The sequence below is a fragment of the Erythrolamprus reginae genome, chromosome 2 (assembly GCF_031021105.1).
Source record: "Erythrolamprus reginae isolate rEryReg1 chromosome 2, rEryReg1.hap1, whole genome shotgun sequence".
Classification (NCBI taxonomy): Eukaryota; Metazoa; Chordata; class Lepidosauria; order Squamata; family Dipsadidae; genus Erythrolamprus; species Erythrolamprus reginae.
The window spans coordinates 89,372,509-89,391,757 of record NC_091951.1 but is presented as its reverse complement, the minus strand read 5'-3'; the positions used below and the strand labels follow the sequence as shown (position 1 = coordinate 89,391,757).

The following is a 19,249-nucleotide window of genomic DNA, read 5'->3' as shown; positions in this document are numbered from 1 at the left end:
CAGAAAAAGACATAGTAAATAGAGATTTTAAAAGAACGTAACTTTTTTTTAGCTTGCCTCAAAACTTTAAAGGAAATGGTTCTATGGTATTATGATGCTTTCCTACTGAGATCCATAAAATGCCATCCTGTAATAATAGCTGAGGCTGAGTGAAGTAAACTACAGTAAGCACTTTTCATAATCTTTCATTTTTGTATATACTTAGAGATTATATTAAGCTTCTATTGTTTATGGTACACAATTGTAGTAAAAAAAACTGTGTACATATCTATTGAAATATAGTATTTGATATAACTATAGCAGTGTTTCCCAATCTTGGCCACTTCAAGTGGCCAAGGTTGGGAAATACTGAACTATAGTATACAATATATGCTACTGTAATAAATAATAATTAATTGAAGATTCACTCCTTCAGTTACCAACCAAGTGTCTAAAGGCAGAATTCCATCCAAGATACTGTCACAAGGTTCCTATCAATATTACATAACATTTCTATTCTAAATATCTCCACAAATCAGTTAAATTGGAATACTTTGATTTTAGGCTCATAATCTCTCTTTACCATAATGATTAAACTCTAAATTCAACACTGCTTTGTTCATTAGTCTATAAGGACAGTGCTGCTGACCTCTGAAGTCATTTGTATAACACCATATTCCCAAAGCAAACATATACCCACACAGCTTGCATTCCTCAATTTAACAACATTACTCCAGATCAAGATACTAAAAACATTATTTTCTTCCACTTCCACATTAATGTATTACCACTGAAGTACAAGTTCATTGAAATGTTCAATGCACTGAAATTACTGCGAGTGCTCTTAGTCTGGAACACAGATAACAGTTTTTCAAGGCAAAGTCCATAAAACCCATTACTTGAACTTAAATAACTGGTCCTGCCATGCCATACACAAGAGATATGCTTGATCTTTTGAAAAGGCTTGAACCTAGCTTTAATTATTAGGTGTATGAGAAGTTTCTCTTTGTTGCTGATTATCTTTTGAACGCTCTGCATCCTGATGTCCTTTCTATGCTGCAGAGATAGTCTGTGAGCACAAAGACCAACAGAGTTTAATAAAGATTTCAATACAGATACCTAATAAATAATATGAAATGAAGAGACCAGAGCACATATGAAAATAACATAAAGGCATTTTCAGGAGCATTTGTGTTTTTTTGTCACAGTTTTATCATCATTTCTTGATTTAAAAAAAAAAAGCCAGAAGAAAGAGGAACGATGTGGATCAGGACTGTAGTATCTACCTATGCTGTTTTGCACTGAATATCTAATTCTTACCAAAAGTTGTTATGGCCCTATATCATACTTCTCATCTGGATCATTTTTCCTTAGCTTCACGTTTGTTTGTTTTTTGCACCACAAAAATGTTTCAATTGATAAGCCTCTTAAAAAAAATAAGATATACCAAAATGTTTAGCTTGGACCCTAAATCCAGCAACACAGTTCAAACAATCTCATGATACAGAGGAGTGACTAAAGCCCAATGTTTAGAAAAAGCTACAGTACACATTTCTGCTGTTCCTGAAACATACATCCTACAGGAATCTATGTATCTTTCTCTCATATTCTAGTTACAGCCTCCCCGGCACAGCAGAATATTTCATTAAAACTTCAAGAATCCATCTCCTCGGTCTTTCATCCCCTAAACAAAAAGAGAATATCAAAGCATTTTTATTAGGCACACTATTTTTGGCACCATCAGTTTCTGCTATTTACTGTAATAGAAATTCCTCATGATTGGTTTTGTTAATGCAAAATGATTTATATAGCACTATAAAGGAAATCATGGAATATCCTACGGTAAAGAATGAAACAGCGAACAGACATAAACAGATTAAGTCAACAGGAACAAGTATTTTTTCCTTTCAGAATCAGGCAGTGTAGAAGTTTAATAAATTATTATTAATAACCAACATGACATTGATAAGAGTGGCCCAAAATATAAAAACCTAATAATCCATTTCAAAGAAATAAATTGACACTACGCTTGTACTTAGGAACAAATGATTAATAATTAAGGCAAAGGACTCATTTCTTCAGATATTAACTGAATCTTTATTCCTTCCTACATTAGCGAACAAACCCAAAAACCTGTGTTAAACACCTGCACAGTAACACAGATCTACACATCCACTAAAATGCAAGCAGGTACAGGTTTTCAAACGGAAAAAAACTGCACATCTCCCCAAAGGATTATTTGCACTTATTGTCATTTATAATCCTAAATAGTTTTGTTAATAGAACAAAAGGTATCTCAGTTCCACATTACAGTATATAGCTCACCTCTCCTATTATTTAGTTGAATGGGATTTTTTCTTAGTTAAGTCAAACACAGCATTACTTTTTTAAGTAGAACATGATCTTTTGACTTTAACTAAACCTATCTCCAACTAAGTGCACTTATCATGATAAATTCACAACCCAATACTAAACCTATTTAGTTCCTTCCCATTTAATGAGATTGCAGCCTCAATCTTTTACATTTTGGCATTTTTAAAAAACATTTATATAGCCACCTATCTTAAACCAAACTCTGGGCAACTCATAACAAAGGATATAAATAATACATACTAACAACAAAATGAAAATAGTGCAACAAAACATTGAAAGAACTGTAAGCAAAAGATGGTGACTTGTCCAAATCACATATCTGGATTGTTCAACATACTGCTTTTATGAGACCTAAGGGCCTCAGTCATTGTCATGTCAGAACCAGAAATCCAGTAGCTAGCTGCATCAATTATTATATATTTTTCATCTGCATACTTGAGCACCTCCTTTTATTTTAGTATTGACACAAAAGATTATTCTTAATTGTTCCTATCATTTAAGGTCATACAAGCCACATTAAACTTCCCCATAATTCATCATCTGTAAAGAAATTTTGCAAATAAAAAACACGAAACTACATGATTCGGATGCTATTGTAGGTTGAAGCTATTGTTCCATCCATGGATGTTGCAATCTTCAATTCACTCTTAGGTCAGAAAAGCTAGAGATTCTTGCTGAATGTTACCTACGTGCCATTCAACAAATCAACATGGACAATTATTGTCTATAACCTCTTTCACTAAAGCTCTCTGGACTTGCCCTTCCATAGACAGACTTCTCACTCCAGGCACAAAGTCCTCTGATGGCAAGCAAAGGAAGAAAAAGAACTAGGGCAAAACCAGAAACATTCAGAGAGGGGACTCTAAGTTAGTATAATTACCTTCAACACTTCAGGGAATAAATACATGCAGTAGCAAACATAATTCAAAGACCCTGTAGACTTCTATACTATCATTAATACTTTTGCTTCCAACAGAAAAACACATGAATTTGTTTTAATATTAACTCTTGGAAGTACTAGTATATTGAGATTGACAGTGTGCAAGAACTGAGATAACAGTTTCCTATACAAACTAGAGATCTAATAAATCTATTTATAAAAAAAGTCATAGTGCACAAAAGCTTTCAGCAAAAATAATTCTTGGAATTTTTTTTATCTCCCTTTTCACAATCCTATAAAAAACCCAACTAAGCTACATAATAAAAAAATATTTGTAAATAAAAATCATAGTTGCATCTGTCACTTTAAAGGGAAAGTCCTGTGCTTTAAAAAGGTTATTTTCAAGTTTATAATCAGAAATTTGGTTTTTATGCCCAGACTTGCCAAATAAGTGATACATAATTCTTGGCAACAGCCCTGCATTGATGAAACAAGGAACAATTATTAAAGTTGTCACAGGCAACAGTTTTGGCACATATTTATTTTTAACACCTCTCATATAAAGCTATTTGAGAAATTGTTTGCTAAGAGATTACCCTCCCTACAAAAATAATACAATACCAATGAATTACAAATAAAAAGAATTTAGTATGTTAAAAAGAAATTACAAAATTAGGTGCCCTTGCCCATTTAACTCATCACTCTAGTAAGTTTCCCTTTCCTTAAGGATCTATTGTCACTTTTAGAACCTCTCCTATTCCAGGAATAATTCTGCCATATAAAAAAAATAAAGTCATCCAACATACAAATAAAAATCAATTAGAATGAATTCTATATTCTCCAACTTTTGATTTTAGTACACTTTAATTATCCAGTCATGCTCAGTGATATGGGCAAAACAATTTCCCACCCTCCCATGTAGACTTGACAGGAGCTACTATCTCAGTTACACATCTATGCAACATAAGACTTATTGAATCTCATTGAACATAATTCTGCTGCTAAATAGTGAGGTGGTTATCAAGCTCACCACTTGACTTACAAAAGATACAAGGTAAAATATAAAAAATGGCCAAGATTGCACAAAAACAACAATGGTATACTGTACTGTTGAGAAACTGAATCATTTTTATAGATGTGAAATATGATCTTAGAAACAACATGTTCTCAAGTTTTTGATGTAATATTGTATTATTTCTTTAGTTTCCTATTATCTTAATTTAATAACTGTAAACTTATATATACTGGAATAAGTGTTCAAATCTGCACAGCTTAAACTTGGTATAAATTTTACCACAGGCCAGAAAGCTAAGATTGAAATATTTAGTAAGGTCTTTTTTCATTTTATGTTAAGTTTATAATCCTTGAAAACCAGGCATTAAATGAGATATTGAATGAGTGGGAAAATGGGTTGTAGGGCAGTGTCAACAAATGTGCTCATAAATTTTTAGAACCTTAATCTTAAGTACTATGTTATTCAAACATATTTTCTTCTTTTTTTCCTATTCTGGTGCACCGAAAGCATTTTCTCCATCTTTTCTACAGTTTGCTTTCTACTGCACAGTTTTCATGGCAAATAAAGAGAAAGCATGCATCACAGCACTACAAATGTTATTAGCACTGTTTGCTATATAGATATGGCCAGGTTAAATGATCATTCTTGACTATAGTTTACAAGTTTTAACTCAACATGTCCAATTCTGATTTATTATTAATAAAAAAAAAATTTTATGATTGTGACGACCCCACAGTAATAGTAGTAGCTACTACAGGTACAAAAATAGGAAGCAGGATCCACATCTGGAACAATCATACAATATAATGGCAAGTGCTATTATGGGGAAAGAAAGGAGTTAGTGGGAAAATGTTCAAGTAGTTTGGCAGAAGTTTTCAGGCCTTTGATGCAATTGACTATAATGGCACATACTATATAATAGTATCTTTTTTTCTTATAAAAGAAAGTTATTTGATTAAAATAATCAATTGCATAGCAGTAAGTTCACATAAAACAAATTTACCTAAGGACACTGTTGTCTCAATTCTTCAGGGCTAAATGTGCAGATTTATTTATATCCAAACATGCAGAAACAACAGCCATTCTTGCACAACATAATCCTTCACTAAAAGCAGGGAAAGCCCTACATTTTATTTTATACCAAATGCAATATATATAATATATATAAATTTAAAACATTCAAGTTTTTATAAATTTACAAATAAAGTATTTAAATAAGTAGCTCAACTATTATTGGAGAATTGACACAAATGCTTGCATAGATAAATACTTGCATGTCAAGAACTAAGCCTGAAACAATGCCAGCAAAGAGTTGCATTTTACTTGAATGGGATTTCACTATAATCATATAATTTAAGACAATCCTGCTGTCATCCTAGTCTGATTACAGCCGCCTACGCAGTCAAGTCTTGAAAATATAAACTGCAATTAGACTCAACACTATCCAAGTGTTTTAAGAACCAAATGAAACTTTATTTATTATAGCCTAATCTAAGCATAGTATCTAAGAATCATTTCAAAATACTTTCTTCATATATAACAAATTAAAGATAGCAGGTGTCTATTCCAATGCATGTATCTGAACCTGGAAGTTAAAGTGATTTAAATTTTAAGATTTTGTGCTTTCAAATAGGTCTTGACATCTATCGGGACAAATCCCTGAAGTTTTCTTGATAAGATTTTTGGAAGTGATTTATCATTGCCTTCTTCCTAGGGGGTAAAAGACAGACTGGCCCAAGATGAACCAGCTGGTTTTGGGCCTAAGGCAGGACTAAAAGTCATCATCTCCTGGCTTCTATCCTGGTTTCTAAATCATTACACCAAACTGGGGTCCCTTTTAAAGTCTACACATATGTCATTTATCTCATTATGTAGCAAAATAAAGGTATCCATTACTGCAGTGGAAATGGAGTCCATCTATGTTTACAACACATAATATGGACCTAAATTCATAGTATATGCTATATTGTTTAGCTGTTTACTGCTAAGCTATAACTCTGAGCAACATCAGTGGCCTACAATCACAAGATGCTTGAAATATTAAATAATTATTTTCCTTTTAAAAAGAAAACGTGGTATATACAACAGTTAATGCCACAATCATTATCATTTCTCATTTGGAAACAGCATCCAGAGCCAAGAAATAGTTTCTAGTAGATGAAGTTGTCAGTAAAACTAGAAAACTTCTGTTATTCAATCACCCCCGCCTGCATATAATCTTTGAATACGTTCACCGCAATGATGTACAACTTTACTTCAGTTTAACGTTCAAAAATATCTATTTTCTTACTTGGATGTTAGAATTCTGCATAGTATTTTGTATATTACAGAAATATTTGCTACGGTAATGTCCCAAACTGACAGCAAACAATCCCATGAAACAAGTAACAATAGAAAGAGACTAAAGGACCACACATTTATTAGTGAAAATTTCTCTAGTCTATTTTCCAAGTGGATAAGTAGAAGCAAAATTATCATTGCTCAGACTGCTACAATGCCAACACATTTCTCAGAAGTGGATATATTCATTCTACTAAAATCCACCCAGTCTAATAAACAGACATCATTGTATGGATTAAGAAAGGCCTAGCAATGGTATTGCTTTTTAAGGACTGATAAACTGTCTAGTATTTACTCCTGCAAAACAAATGGTTGTTGTTGTTTTTTTTAACTGCCCTGGGCTTTTCCTTCTATTCATTAAGAAATGTCAACTTCCTTTGCAGCAGTTTGTACTTTGACTTGTGATATAGAAATATGTCCATGTTCAATGCTTCTGAAATTGTATATGCAAAGGAGGGTTCTTTCCACTTCATTCTTGAGTCACAAGATTGCCTGATTACAGGGTGCCTCTTTTTTCTTATATAACTATATAACTCACCCTTCCATTGTAAGATTGTTTTTGAAATATGAATCAAACGTGTGGTGCTCAAGTTTTGGTTCCCTCTACAGCCAACTAGTTTCCCATTCCCAATTCAGGACTTGGATTCAGGTGCATCCTGAACTTCACGGGCAGATTTCTATCCAAGTCTCTCTATTTTCAAGTAGAAGAGTGACAAGAGGTGAGGCAGGAAATAGACAGAAAACAGCAGAGCACATCGAGCAGTTGTTTTTCAACTGAAAGCAGAATCCCGCAGGAGAAGACATTAGCAACACTTGTAAGATGGAAACCGGGGCTGGGCTTAGTGTGTAAGTTTGTGGCACTGCACTTAATGAAAACAATGTGCGCAGCACCAGCTGCGGATCCGACCATCATCCTGGAGATTTAGTCCCCCCCCCATCCCCCCAAGTACGCATAAGGTGTGTGCACCACAAGATGTGAAGCTGTCGTCGGAGTAACACCTCGTAGAACGACGTAGGGCAGCAGTTCCCGACAAGAGTCCCGGAATGAGAGTTTAAAGATCACATACGCCGCCATGGGGGAGGGGGGGCGGAGGAGTGAGAAGACAGAAAAACAGCCTCATAGTTCGCGAGGCCTCTTCTCTTCAAATGAAGCCATATTTAAGTTTTTTTTTAAAAAAAAGAAGGGGGGAAACGACTTCTCTCAACCGACCGGCCCTCCCAAGAATACACATGGCCACCAAAAAAAAAGTTCATGAGAAGTTTACCTTGAAATGAGAGTCTCCCGACCCGTAGACTACTTGAACGTGGGGGAGACAGAGAAAAGGGGGGGGGGAGTGTCGGCGGGGCGACCCATTCAGACTCCAGAGGGGACGCGGGGAGGCCAGGAAGGGATCCCTTTCTCGCTCGGAGCAAGCCCGCAGTCGGCCAAGGGGCAACGAGCGAGAGGGAGCTTCCGCGCCCACCGTCTCGCAACTTTTCGCGACCGCATCAGGGCGGGCGGCAAAAGGCGAGAGAGGGGGGGGGGGGAGAAAAAGAGTCAACCTGGCGCCCCCTTCCGGGCCCAGACCTTCCCCGACGCAACGCGCACCTCCCCCGGGCCGCGGGAACTTGCGCGGAGAGCGGCACCAGCGCCGCCCGCGCGCAGAGTTGGCGCTCCTACTGCAGCGGCGCGGCGGCGGCGGCTCCAACCCGGGCATCGGAGGGAAGCGCTCGCCGCTCGCTCGCTCCCCCTCCCCTGACGCTGCGCTCCGCCTGCTTGCCTGGCGGCGGCGGCGGCAGCTGCTTCTTCTGCCCGCCGTCGCCGCCGCCGCTACCGCCCTCCCTCGCCGTCTCCCGCATCAAACTTCAGGAGCCGAAAAAAAAACCTTCCGGGCGGTCGGGCAGGCGGCAAAACGTACCCAGCATCTACACCGGACGCCGCCCTTCCAACGAAGGCGGTCATCCCGCGCCCGTCTTACCTAGGGGGAGTTTTTCCAGCCCTGCGCCGCTGCCGGGGCTCGGGCAAGGCTCGCCGGCGCTCCGCTCACCGCCTCATTCCAATATGGCACGGTCGGCCCAGGCGCATGCGCCCGCCGTCTCTCGCTCTCCCCGATCCCCTCCCCTCGCTTCTGGCTTTTTGGGCGCTCGCTGCACACTCCCTCGCGCTCGGACACGCGGAACCGTAGCGCCGGCCGGGGACAGGGGCCTCCTTGGGTTTCTGGGGCTCCTCTCCACACCCTTCCCGCCCACCCGGGGCCCGGAGCGAAAACAGAAAACTTGAGCCTCTCCTTGACTTTGTAGCGCCGTGAGGCGGCGCGAAGCCTCCGCCCGTCGGCAGCGCCACCCTGTCCCCGAGGATTTCTCCCGGGGCGCGCACCTGCCTCAAGTTATTCGGCGCGCAAACTGTGGAAGGTTGCGGCCCCCGCCGGGCTCGAAGCGGAGAATGAAAAGGCGCTTTAAAAAAAAAGAAAAGCCCCCCCTCCCATCCCCTCGGCGTGCTGGAATGAAGGCAACCGGAGGGGGGTTTTTTGAGGGAGAAGCAGGCAGACGCTCTTGTCAGCTCGGCTCTCCATCCGTGCTTGTGGAACCACCAACAACTTGAGCCTGTTTATTTCTACTGAAACCGGCTGACTCCGGTACGGAGCCGCTTTAAGATCGACCAGTACCCGGCCCGAAAACGTTGTCTAGTGCGCCGTCTGGCCGTCTCCCTCCATTGCCAAGTTAAATGTTGCTCGGAGTACTCTTGACTTACTTCCCCCTTTAGCCCCACCATCACCCCGGGCCCCACCCCAGCCACCCACCCACCCCATTTTGTTGGCCCAGCGCTGACACCTTCTAGGCTCAGCCGATGGCAGCTAGTCTGTTTTGCTTGCCCTCCTCCTCCTCCCCACCCCTCAGATCTCGCTTCCACTTTCGAAAGCAATCCGCCCCGGATCCTGAAGCCATTTGCGCGCGCCCCCCTCCTGTCCGCCCCCCCCCCTCTCTCTCGAAAGATGTAAGGACGGAAGCGCGGCCCAAGTGGCGTGCTCGCTTTGGAAAGGGGATGGCGGCAAAAGGAGACGGCAGGGCGGCTGCGGCGGCATTGGAAAGCGAGATGAATAATTCCGCCCCCCTCTCCACACACACATACACACAACCCGCACCGAAATTAAAATGAAACAAAATGAGATGGGGGGGGGGAGAGAGAGAGAAGGAAAGGATTGTGCAACATCGAGAACCTCATGACCACGCGCCTGTGCAATCAGAGAAGAGTAATAAAAGCGAGCGAGTTTCACGCAGCTTAAAGGCGACAGGAGGCGAAAGAGGGACAGCGATATTTTTTATTTTATTTTTTGGCTTGCCTGCGAGCTGCGAGCCTTGCAAGAACCCCCAATTTGGAGAAAGGGGTGGAGAATAGGATCTTATTTCGAGGACTCTCTCTCCCTCTGCATTCTCCTTTCTCTCCCTCACCCCGAATCAGCCATCGCCCATTCGCACGGCTGGACTTGATCTCTGCAGCTGGCGTTTGCTGTCGAATTACCCCCGCGCGCACCTCCCGCCATTCTTTTTGAAAACTGGACTTGCTTCGTTTATTGTGCATTGACGCCTTTCTTTTAAGGGATCGGGATTATTTTAAAACCTTGAACTCATCCTGCTTGGCTGCACGCCGCCTGTTTCCGCGCGTGGCGAGGGCAGACACCAGTTGACAGCACACGGAAACCAACCGGTCAGCGTGCGGGAAAAGTCACACGGAACTCGAGGTGGTCGATGTCGGACCGGCAGGCGAAGGGATGCGCCAAGGAATGAGAGAGAGAGGCCAAAACGTTGCGAGGTCTCCGGACGGGAAGAATGCCCGCGGAGTAATGGAGGCGAATAAAAATTTAAGGAGGGAAAAAAATCCAGGCGAAGGAAACAGTCGCCATGCGGTTTCTAGACAGGCGGGGATCATCAGATCGAGCAGCCAGGAATTCCTCCGCTTCCATTGAAGATGCTGGGCCGGTTCAGCTGCTGGTGGCAGTTGCAGCTAGGGGACTTTTCTAGTTTTCTTTCGGCGACTGTGCGAAGAGGGGAGGGGGCGGCAGGCCAGGTGATCTCGCTCGTTTGATGGTTGTGTGGACGACACATGTTGCTAGGTTGAATGCAGAAATGCTCTGATCAGTTTTACTGCTCGTTTCAAATTGCGCTCTTTGTGGTAGCATCTTCGATTGTTTACCCAATATACTTTAACGGGGTGGGGGTGTTTTTCGCTGGGTGTATTGGGTATTAAAATAGTCAGTTTAATAGCAATTTGGACCGAATGCACTTCTATTTTTATAAGAGGGGACATTTCAGATTCGGGGTTTTTCCTTAACATAAATAAAACCTACAGGGCGTATATAGTGACATTTTCTGCTTACAACAGGAGAGGAAAGATGAGATGAGCAACTTCAGTGAGAAAATATAATATGTAGTCCGACCACTAGGGGGTGGTCCCTCCATAGGCTTTCTAAATAGAAGTACTAAATGAAGCATCCAGGAATGTGGAATTTGTTAATGTAACATCTTGGAAGTAAATTTCCTTGGGACAGCATCTACCCTACCCGTCCATAAAAAACTCAGCACATGCATAATGCCTTAACGCTAGTTTTTTTTAAAAAAAAAAAAATCTTACTTGAATATAAAAGATTTTTAGAGCAATCATAACCTGTAAACCATTCATAAATACTCCCTAGATCGAGGGTAGACAAAGTTGGCTCTTCTATGACTTGTGAACTTCAACTCCCAGAATTCATGAGCCAATTATGCTAGCTGAGGAATTCTGGGAGTTGAAGTCCAGGTGTCATAGAAGAGCCAACTTTGCCTACCCTTGCCCTAGATAAAGCCACCCCCTATGAAAAGGGCTGGGTGGGTGTTATCACAAACATCTTATTAAAATTTCATTCTATTTTAATTACTTTTTCTTTAAACATTTTAAAGAAACAAGAGTTAATTAAATGAAAAAATATAACCATTCTGTGTAATAAAATGGTAAACAAGCTTCAATATTTCCCAAAAGTATATAATGCTTGGATCTTCCTTGAAATTATATCACCCTCTTTCCAACTATTTAAAAATAGATTTTCTATCGGCCTTGTCTGGAAAATAAAATCACTTTTTTTAAAAAACAAAAGTTATTTCTGAAAAAGGAATATAACTTAAATGTTACTTATTTACCATGTAAATTCATTTCTAATATAATGTGGATGGACTTGGTCAGCAGCTATGTTTTGCAAAATAGCAGGAAAATTGAATATTGAATCAAATTGCCATTAAACTTTATTTATAAAAATATGATGCAGGGAAGACTTTTTTCCTGTTATACTGCAGATACCCAGTTGGCTTCTTCATTCTTTTTTCTCTTCATTAATGATGACCAGTTTCAGGCTCTTCAATAAAATGAACACAAAGATTCTGGAAGTGTACCAAATACTCTTCTTTTTTTCCAGAGCTGTGAAGAGCTTATTTTGCAGCAGCTGATCATCAGAGATAATTATTTTAAGTGTCTTGTTTCTTTTAACTCTCAGGTCTTACATACACAAGATAATAGAATACCCATAGCAACTATGATCTTTAACAGAGCTTTTTGTTTGTTTTTCCACGCATAGTCAATATTTTAGATTGCAAAGCAGCATGATACTTCTAGTATTCTTCAAGGAAGGTTTTTTTCCCCCAGGAGTTATTTTCAAATATAAATAATGTTTCTTAAAAATAAGCTTATAAGCACAATTGCTTTGTGGGTGGACTGTATACTATTCCGAGATCTTCACACCATTATTTGTGCAACACCTGAGAAATGGAAGAACATATTTCTCTAGCACCACCAGTTTTCCGGAGAATCTCACCTTATGACTCTTCCCTGCATCATTATCACTGCTTGAAAGCCTATGAATGCTGAACAAGTAGAATCCATCGCAGTCTCCAGTTATCCCACATGTTCATGAATTCATTAGAAGACGCTAGTCTCTTTCAGGAGAAGCCCATGTGGTTTCTTCAGCACTCCAAAAGGATTACCATCTCAAGGAATAATCTTCTCAACTTGCATCATCCTGGGCACAACACACCACGCTGAGTCCAAGAATCATCATAACCAGCCCAATCATAACTGAGCCCAAGAATCATTATAACCAGGATGTGGCATTACATTGACTTCTTAGTTGTACCACAGAAGTCAGCTGGGACTGACAAATGCATAATAGTTGTGTATGTCAAGAATTCAGCCAATACAATTTAACTGCAAATTAACATCTTGATACAGTGCCTTTCGTCCCCTGTCCAATTGTCTTTCCTTTCTTTCACCTATCTTATATACAGTATACTCTTCCTTTCATATATCCTCTCCTCTAAGCCCACTTTCACCCTCTTTTATATTATCACATGTCTATTTTTCTTCCTATGTATTTGTGTATTGGACAAATAAATAAATAAATAAATCTAGCATGCTCCAGATGTGGTAGGAGATTGCAATTAATAGTCAATGACCATCCTTTCTCCAATTATGGAAAATAAAGCCGCAGCTGATCTGATTGGAAAAGACTGTTCTAATGTAGAATAATGCCATATAATGCCGTAAGATTTCTTACTTCATGATCATTTTTAACTGCTGATCTATTAGAACATTTGGTTAGTGGAACAACAAAAAAGACAAACAATATGCTGGTTTGATACAGCATTACTACTGTATTACCATTAGATTTTCTCACCGTTCCCATTGCCCATCTCCTCCCACTTACAACTGTATGACTAACTTGTTGCTTGTATCCTTATGATTTATATTAATATTGATTTTTTTCCTGATTGCTTATTTGAACCCTATAACAATAATTGCGGTAAGTGCTGTACCTCATGATCCTTGACAAATGTATATTTTCTTTTATGTACACTGAGAGTATATGCACCAAAGACAAATTCCTTGTGTGTCCAATCACACTCTTGGCCGATAGAGAATTCTATTCTATTTTATAACATCAAAACTGATACAAAGATGTTCATCCAACAACTGAAACGATTTGACAATAGCACTTGTGTATAACATTGCCAAGAGTCAGACAGGATTGGGAAAAACAACAACAACTAGAATATCTAAGACCCAGGTGCCTAGGAGATGTTTGATTGAAATGTTGGACTAATAAAGACTTCTTTAGAAGAGAATAGAAAGCATGTGCAATCAAAGATGGCTTCATTATGTGAGATCCTCACATTTCGCAGATCCTAAGAACAAGACTGAGTTAGTATGGTTCCATGCTCCATTTTATTCTATTATGAGGTACTATATTGTATTTGCTAAGCTAGAACTATCCCTAGTTTCTGGAGACCGCTTTAACCGTGAGTTACGCCATTACCTCTAATGCTGAAGTAGAGAGACAGAATTAGATCATTAAAGGAGTGACTAGGGAATTGGACTGAAACTAAGAATTGCAGGGTCGGATTGACCCTCAGTCAAGGAAAGTGGTGATTTAGGGCTTTTGCGATTCTTAGTTAAATTTACAAGATTATTGTAAAATAAAATAATGGTAGGAAGATCTCCTGGAAAAAATGTGATATATATGAGATTTAAATAAACATTGAAATCAGAGAAGTCACTCCAGATGCAACTGTAGTGCTTGCCTGCCACAGCATCTTTTAATGCTAATAATTGCCAAAAACAACAACACCACCAACAAATTGGTTATTTATTTTGTGAAAGTTAGATTGTATAAAATATATAAACGCAGCCATGAATACACTATTGTATATAATACATTATAAGCTTTTATTCAGTATGTGACTAGGAGAAATATAATGCATCATTTAAATGTATTTATTCAATATATTCCATTTTAAGATTTCTTGTTAAAGGCTTTTAATATACAGTTTGTATCTACTGCTTCACTGTGTTTTATTAAAAGTCGAGCTCTTGTTTCATTTTTGAAAGACTATTGTTAGATATTGCTTTAATCATCAGTTTATTTGAAATTAGCAGATAAGTGTGTCTTCCAACTAATTTAAACACAGAAGAATGCTTCAAAGTGATTGAGGACTTTTCCACCTTGGTTCTTTGTTCCTTGTGTCTAAGATGTGTGTTTTTTCTTTGGGTGTGGTTTTTTTAACACAAGTTGCTATAACGATGCCTCTCCCCAATATATACCTACCTTCCTATCTACCTACCTATCTATCTATCTATCTATCTATCTATCTATCATCTATCTATATCATTTATCAATGTCTTTATATCTGTCTTTATCTCTATATACTTCTATATCTGTGTCTTTCTATTGATACAGATGCAGATTTATCTATATAGTGGTACCTCTACTTAAGAACTTAATTCGTTCCATGACCAGGTTTTTAAGTTGAAACGTTCTTAAGTAGAATCATTTTTCCCACAGGAATCAATGTAAAAGCAAATAATGCGTGAAAACCCATTAGGTAAGAAATAAAAGCTCAGAATTTGGGCAGGAGGAGGAGGAAGAAGAAGAAGAGGAGGACAGTCGCTGCCGAAGGAAGAAGGTGAGGTGAGGGGAATCAAAAAAATCCAAAACTTTAAGGCTTTAAAAAAAAAAGAGGGACTGAGGCGGCGAGAGGAGCATGTGCCTCCCATACACCCGGTGTGAGGCTGCCTCCCATACACTGCGCCAGAGAGAGAAATCCAGGGGGAATGGCAGGAAACTGGCCGGGCCTTCGTGCTTCTCTTAAATTTCCTGGGAAATTTTTCCAGGCTCGGGTTCTTAAGTAAAGGCAAAAAAATCTTAAACACCCGGTTCTTATCTAGAAAAGTTCTTAAATAGAGGCGTTCTTAAGTAGAGGTACCACTGTATTTATATCTAATCTCCAGAATTAGTCAAAAGCAACAACACAAGACTGAAGTTAAAGAATCAGTAATAATTGTATACATAGTTCCCTCTAAGCTGAGCAGTGAGCAATCGCTCACTTAAAAATCATCATCAACTCAGAGTTTTCCAAACCTGCCCAGAAGCCGAGAGGGAAGGAGAGAGAGAGGAAGAGAGAGAAACAGATAGAAAAAAGAGAGGAAGGAAAAGAAAAAGAATGGGAGTAAGGAAGAGAGAAAGAAAATAAAAATCTAGTTTGAAACTAGCTCAACTATTTAAGTGGCATTTTGATATTGATAGAGTTGCCCTATTATGAGCTCACTGTTATAGACACACAGTACAGTATTTTATTTTGAAATTTTCTGAGGCAAAACAGGGTGGGGTTTTTATTTGTTTGTTTGTTTGTTTGTTTATTATTTCTGTGCCGCCCAGTCCCGAAGGGACTGCCGCTCAGACACTATACTTTTCCACCCCCCCCAAAAAAAAATTAGAGGGAACACTGGTTGTATATAGATCAAAGTAAGAGCTTGATGTAGACAAAAATTATACAAGTCATTTCCAATTGTGTGTTTGTATGTGTATGTGCCTTCAAATCAATGTTTGACTCCTAGAAACAGCCTGGATTAGTTTCTGCAGTTTTGTGGGCAAGGTTTATTTTAAAGCAGTTTGCCATTGCTTGCTTCTGAGAGCTGAAAGAGAGAATGGCACATGGTCACATAGCTGCTTTTGTGCCTAAGGCAGGTTTCGCAATCTAGTTTCTACCTGAGGTCTGGGGAAAGTTGTTGAGAGAATGTTGGCATGCAGCTTCAGCAAGCTCTGGATAAAGTAGATTATCTGTATTCTTTGCAGTCTGGGATAACACTGAGATAGCATAGCTTGTTGATAGCCTGGAATGAGGCTGATGCCTTGGCTTTCCTAGATCTTTCTGTGACTTTCAATACTACAACTGGTAGTTGTGGAAGTTACAACTGGTCCAGAAAGCAGCAGAGCACACTATAGATTACACCTTAAGAGATGCACTCCTGTTTTCTTCCAGATGCAATTCAGATGCTGGTTATTACTTTGGAAGCCCAACAGGGCACGATACCGAGTTATTTGCAAGACTGCTTCTCCTTAAGAATATCTGTTCATCTGCCTAGATCAGATACTATAGGTACTTTTCAGGCTTTCTTCTTGAAGCGTTACTACTACCATGTCTTCCCGAAAATAAGACACTGTCTTATATTAATTTTTGCTCCAAAAGTTGTGCTACGTCTTATTTTCGGGGGGTGCCTTATATTTCTCAAATAAGACAAATTCACAGGCAGAAAAGCTGACACCCCCAAAGAAAGTGTACCGTATGGTACACTGATTACGGTATGGTACCTGTCAGTATGGCACCCACACACACAAACGACGGCACTTATATGGTACAACAGTATACTCCCGCTATTGCAGCTTCCGGCCACCAGAGGAACTACAGTCTACGCACTGTTGTGGAGACTGTAATGGTGGCGAGACAGCAGCAGACTGTGGCTGCTGTACTGGATGGTACAAAGCGATGGAAGGGGCGAGCAGGGGATGCCACATTATTATTGTACCGCTATGAACAGCTTTGAATGGTACCGTATGTTTTTCCACCATACTGTATGTAAACTTGGCTACGCCTTATTTTCGGGTGGTGCCTTATATTAGCAAATTCTACAAAACCTCTGACATGCCTTACTTTCAAGGTACATCTTATTTTCGGGGAAACAGGGTAATGAGACCTCAGAAAAATGCCTTTTTCATGACTGTCCCCATACTGTGGGCGTGGCTTATGCAGGGCACCCTGCATTTTCTTTCAACATCTTTCAGTGCAAATTGAAAGCAGAATTTCAATGGGGTGGGGTGGAGCTCCATTTCTGCTAACTCACTGCGTTCCCCCTCCGTCCGGGCAGTAGCTCACCCCTGACTGCCTATTATGTGGAATACACTTCTACCATTGATTCTACAGGCCACCATCTTTCTAGCCTTTTGGAAATCCATTAAGACTTTTATAAAGGTGCTGGAATAGAATTATATAGGTAGAGAGCAGGGGTGAATTCCAACTTACCTGTCATGCCAGGGCTCGACACATGCACCTTGGGGGGAGAGAGAGACACAGAAAGAGAGGCACTATGTTTGTCAACACAACGAACTGCGAGGGACAGGCAGGCAGTGATGACAGGTGTTCTCAGCAGTTCAGATACCTGGCATCGGTGACTGACATCATGTTAACTGACACGTAGTGAAAACCGAAAGGATTGAAGCTGAAACTGGAAAAAAGACCCTTTTGAAGCCTTGTGGAGCTGCTGAACAGCTGAGGGGGGTACAGTGCAGGATGGAGGTTTGGTGGGGGTGATGGTGGGGAATTGTGTAAATAGTGCTGAGAGGTGGATGCTCTCTGCGCTGACTTTCTCCTAAATTTATTTTATTTATTTTATTTGTCATACAAATATAATATTGTATTGTACTATGTTTAATATAATATAAGTATAAAGTAGAAATAGAAAAGATAACAATTAGGACAGAAACAGTAGGCACAAAGGTGCACTTATGCACGCCCCTTACAGACCTCTTCAAAAAAGGGAGAGATCTATTGTAGATAATGTAAGGTTGAAGGTTTTGGGGTTGGGGGAAGAAACAACAGAGTCCGGTTGTGAATTTCAGGCGTTGACCGCTCTATTGCTGAAATCGTATTTTCTGCAGTCTAGTTTGGAGCGATTTACATTTAGTTTGTATCTATTGCATGCTCTTGTGTTGTTGTTAAAGGTGAAGTAGTCGCTAACAGGGAGTACATTGTGATGTATGATTTTATGAACAACAGTTAAATCCATTTGGAGGCGGTGTAGCTATAAATTTTCTAAACATAGTAATTGAAGTCTGGAGGAGTAGGGTAATTTATTGCATGAGGAGTAGTGGAGGACTCTTGTGAAGTATTTCTGGACTCCTTCAATTGTATTAATTGTTATTAATTGTATTAATTGTTATCAATTGTATTAATGTCTGTTATGTAGTGTGGATTCCATTGGTTCAGCGCAAACTCAGCTCTTACTTGTAGCATGATTAAAGCTGAAGTCTATACTCGTGGGAGTGTCTTGGATAGTCTTGGAGTCATTTACCACACAGATTTGCCTTAACGAGTCTTCACTGACGGTTTGCTTCCTTTTGCACCTCACGGGTGCACCACATGGGTGCACGCGTGCTTTGTGTGTGTATACAACCCCAAAACTTTAAAAATGCTGAAAACAAAGAGGTGACTGGGCCAGAAACTTGAAAATATTCAAAAAGAATTCAAAATTATTATTTTTTTTTTTTAAAAAAAGATGGCGGCGCCCAGGGATCGGCACCGACTGACCTGGTTCAGTGACATCATCATGACATCACCAGGTGAACCAGTCCAAACTGGGAAGAACCAACCCCTGGTAGACAGAATGGAAAAATACCAACTGCCCTACTGTGAGGAATTACAATTATTTTACAGTTTTTACTCTCTTACAGTTTTCTTATTTAATGGTTTTATTGCTGCTCTGAGCTGCCCAGAGTTGCTTAAGATAGACAACCATAGATTTTTAAAAATCCCATATTTATTTTTTATATAAATAACTAAAAGTGGCAAACTTACCTAATACTTCTATCTTCTCCTATTTTCCCCACAACAATATCCCTGTCAGGTGGGTTGGGCTGAGGGAAATTGACTTGCGCAAAGTCACCCAGCCAGTTTTCATGCCACAGGCATGACTAGAACAGAAGGAAGGAAGGAAGGAGGGAGGGAGGGAGAGATAGAGAGAGAGAGGAAAGAAAGAAAGAAAAGGAAAAAAGAAAGAAAAAGAGGAAGGAAGGAAGAAAAAGAAAGAGAAAGAAAGAAAGAAAGAAAGA

General features: G+C 39.7%; 1 protein-coding gene across 3 annotated transcripts in view; it reads right to left on the bottom strand.

Moving 5' to 3' along the window:
• SFMBT1 (Scm like with four mbt domains 1) overlaps nucleotides 1–8,932 on the bottom strand; it is a 132,904-nt gene extending 123,972 nt beyond the window's left edge. Inside the window, exon 1 of one of the 3 annotated variants that reach the window (XM_070738636.1) lies at nucleotides 8,546–8,932. The gene's annotated coding sequence lies outside the window, so the exon portion shown is untranslated. Of the gene's footprint in view, nucleotides 1–7,852; nucleotides 8,325–8,545 lie in introns of those variants that run through there. The other 2 variants (XM_070738638.1, XM_070738637.1) reach the window with 2 other exon arrangements.
• Nucleotides 8,933–19,249: the final 10,317 nt, after the last annotated feature.